The following is a 3981-nucleotide window of genomic DNA, read 5'->3' on the forward strand; positions in this document are numbered from 1 at the left end:
CCTCGTTTGACCCGCTCCACGTTGCGGACAGGCACCAGCTGATCAAGCCACAAGCACCAACACCTGCGGGACTGGGATGGACTGGGAGCACTGGGAGGGTGATCAGAGAGAACTGGGATGGACGGGGAGTGGACTGGGACGAACTGGCAGGCGTGTGGGGGTCCGTGGTGGGCACACGGTGCCTAACTGGTCTATACTGGGATGGGTCTAATGGCCCCAGGGGAGGGGGTGTGGCCACACTGGTCCAGACTGGGAGGGGTGTCACCATGGCGCCGGAGGCGGAGTCGAGGATTCGGGCGAGGCAGGGACACCTAGGGGACAGCCAGGGCACTCCCAGGGACACCTAGGGGACACCAGGGCACCCCTGGGTACACCTAGGGGACAGCGAGGGTACCCCTGGGTACACCTAGGGGACAGCGAGGGCACTTTTGGGGACAGCCAGGGCCCCCCAGGGACAGCCAGGGCACCCCCAGGGACACCTAGGGGACAGCCAGGGCACTCCCAGGGACACCTAGGGGAGAGCCAGGGAACCCCCAGGGACACCTAAGGGACAGCCAGGGAACCCCCAGGGACACCTAGGGGACAGCCAGGGCACCCTAGGGACAGTCAGGGCACCCCAAGAGACACCCAGGGCACCCCAGGGACACCTAAGGGACAGCCAGGGCACCCCAGGGAGAGCCAGGGCACCCCCAGGGACGCCTAGGGGACAGTCAGGGCACCCCAGGGACAGCCAGGGAACCCCCAGGGACACCTAGGGGACAGACAGGGCACCCCAGGGACACCTAGGGGACAGCCAGGGAACCCCCAGGGACACCTAGGGGACAGCCAGGGCACCCCCAGGGACGCCTAGGGGACAGTCAGGGCACCCCCAGGGACAGCCAGAGCACCCCCAGGGACAGCCACGGGACAGCCAGGGAACCCCCAGAAACACCTAGGGGACAGCCAGGGCATCCTCAGGGACACCTAGGGGACAGCCAGGGCACCCCCAGGGACACCTAGGGGACAGCCAGGGAACCCCCAGGGACACCTAGGGGACAGCCAGGGCACCCCCAGGGACGCCTAGGGGACAGTCAGGGCACCCCAGGGACAGTCAGGGCACCCCCAGGGACACCTAGAGGACAGCCATGGAACTCCCAGGGACACCTAGGGGACAGCCAGGGAACCCCCAGGCACACCTAAGGGACAGCCAGGGCACCCCAGGGAGAGCCAGGGCACTCCCACGGACACCTAGGGGACAGCCAGGGCACCCCAGGGACACATAGGGGACAGCCAGGGCGACCCCAAAGTGCACCCAGGGGACGGCAAGGGCACCGCAGAGACAGCCAGGGCACCCAGAGCTCCAAGGGCTATCCAAGGGATGCTCAAAACCCTTACCAACGATTGGCTTTAATAAAGCAACTCACACGAAGTCACCAACATCACGCGGACACAGCACCATTCTTTTGTTGGTCTGTAACGGCTGCAACAAAATACGCCCTCCTGGAAGCAGTTCAGCACTTACTGATCACTTCTTTGTTTTGGCACTTCCCAGCCAGGGCCTGCGGGGCCTCCTGCAGATGCAGGTCTTCGCTGACAAGGCTCCACTTGTGCAGCAGCAGCAGCAGGAGCAGGAGCAGCAGCAGCAGCAGCTCCCTGAAATTTTAGAAAATATTAGAAAAATACAGGCAAAAATCTCACCTCTGTCCTCCCCTAAGAACATCCCCAGGACATCATCCCAGTTTTTCCCAGCTAGGAGCTGCAAGGAATTCAGGCAGGGGAAATGACATCAGGGAACAGCTTTGTAAAGTCAAAGGCAGAAAGAGAAGATCCACCAGCAAAGGGCAGGAAAGGGGAAAGGTTTCTGAAAACATTTCTGCAGTCTAATTAATAATTATTTCCGCTTCCCCAGCGAGAAGAACACAGACTCACAGCCATTCAGGCCTGACAGTCCCCTGCAGCCAGAGCTCAGCACACATCCACAGAAGCAAGTCCAGCATCTGAAAGAAAAAAAAAAAAAAAAACAAAAACCAAACACAACAATCAAACCAGTAGGAAAAGGTGATTTCTTTGGCTTCAAAGTTATTTCAAGTTCTTAAAGCCCAACACAGCTGCTAGGAGAAACAGAGTCAGGGCTCCTGGCAGACAGAGGGTGTTTTCCCCCCGAGGGGATTGCAGAGGAATTGTCTGGGACTTGGACTGTCCCTCGGGGTGACACCAGTTGCTGTGACTTCTATCATTCCATATGTTTGACTCCCAAAACTTCCCAGCCCAGGGGCTTGAGCTGACAGGGCAGCACAAAGATTGTTCTCTGTGTGGTGCCCAGATTTGGGGTTCACTGTCACCTTTGCTAGTTTAGATGAATTATACCCACGGCCCCGAATTCCCTGCTCAGTTCCCGCTGCAATAACCTCACAGTGCCTCACGGAGCACGGATATTCCCACGCAGAGCTGCTGCTTGAATGCCAGACGTGTCAGGAACCAGCAGAGCTTCCAAGGAAGCTCAGCAGGATGGGGACAGGATAGGTTTCTATTCCATAGATTTGGTTAATTATAACCCTCACCCCCTGGGGGTCACCTGTCAGATTTCCCTGGAATTCAGCCACCCCCTGAGCTCGGGCTCCAGGTGATGTTTCAGAGCAGGAGAAGGCACTGGCCGGCCTGTGCTGAGGCAGCCCCTGTGCCCTCGGGAGGACACAGCTCCCTGCAGGAGCTCAGCTCCTTTCCGAGCCCCAGCAGTGGCCTCTGCAAGTGCCTTTCCCTCAGGCAAGGGACGCCCATCCCTGCCTTCAGCACACCTCCAGTGGGACCCACCTGCAAAAGCTTTCCATCACTTCTGCACTCCGGCCGGCTCCCTGGAAAAGTCCAGACTTCATCCAAACGAAACTCCATCCCACTCAAACCTTTGATTTTGAGGCATCTCCGAGGGCCGTTGCTCTGGATTTAATTTCTGTGAGGGAGGAGCGCCTTGGCTTTAATGCTGCCGACGGGTGATGTCCTCAGGCTGAAAGGGAGGGGATTTGGGGTGGCCAGGACATCCCTGGCAACTGTGTGGGAGCTCCGGGAGGTGGGAATTGCTGTCTGAGCCCCTCTGCAGACAGCCCGAGCCGCCGTTCCCGGGCAATGCCAGCTGTTCCCCGGGGAGCTCTTGGGCTGTGGGTGCCTCTGTCCGGGCTGCAGCATCTCCCCGTGCCCGGCGGGAGCAGCCCCTGGCCGAGGAGCCGCGGCAGCCCCGGGGCCGTGTCCGTGCCAGCCCCGAGCCCGGCCCCGGGCCCTGCGTTTGGCCGCCGCTGCCACGGGCGGGGCCCCGCAGGCACAGCTCCTCCCTGCACATCATCCCAGGGCTGCTGGCCCCGCTGGGGCTGCCGGCCTCCTTCCTCCCTGCGCCTCCGGGCACCCGGGACACCTGCAGGAAACCCCGAGGGACACTGCAGGCGGCACGGGGGGGCACCGAGGCCTCCGGCCAGAAAAGCAGCCCCGGCCTCAGCAGCTGCCATCATTTTGGCCCGGCAACACTCACCTGCAGGAAACGCCCCTGTGCGGGTGGGACCGGCCCTGCCTCTCTGCAGAGCTTTGGCCGTGGAAGAAGGGAAGCCTCAGGACTTGTCCTGCTCCTTTCCGCCCGGAAAGAGACTTTGTGTGAGTACTTTTACGGCAGCTGCTGGGTAAATCCTGGAAAGGACAGGAAATCAGCGTCACTGGAAGAGCTTTGTGCTGTCGTGAGCTGCCAGCCACTTCTGCCCTCGAGCCATTCCAGGGGCTGGTGTGTGAAGCAGCTTTGGCAGAGAAGGCGGCACTGCACTTACCTTAGTGGGGCCAAGCGTTGCCATCCTATGGAGGTCCATCCCCATAATGCAGAGATTGGTTCAGCTGCTTGGAGCAGAGTCCGGGTAATGCCAAGGTGCTGAGTTCGATTCTCAAACGGTCCGTCCGCTTGAGAGTCAGATTTTAGGATCCCTCTCAGCCTCAGTATATCCTGTGACCTGGAAATAAGAGGAAAATTCT

Source organism: Chamaea fasciata, unplaced genomic scaffold (assembly GCF_029207755.1).
Source record: "Chamaea fasciata isolate MVZ Bird 193981 ecotype frontalis unplaced genomic scaffold, bChaFas1.0.hap1 SCAF_472, whole genome shotgun sequence".
NCBI lineage: Eukaryota > Metazoa > Chordata > Aves > Passeriformes > Sylviidae > Chamaea > Chamaea fasciata.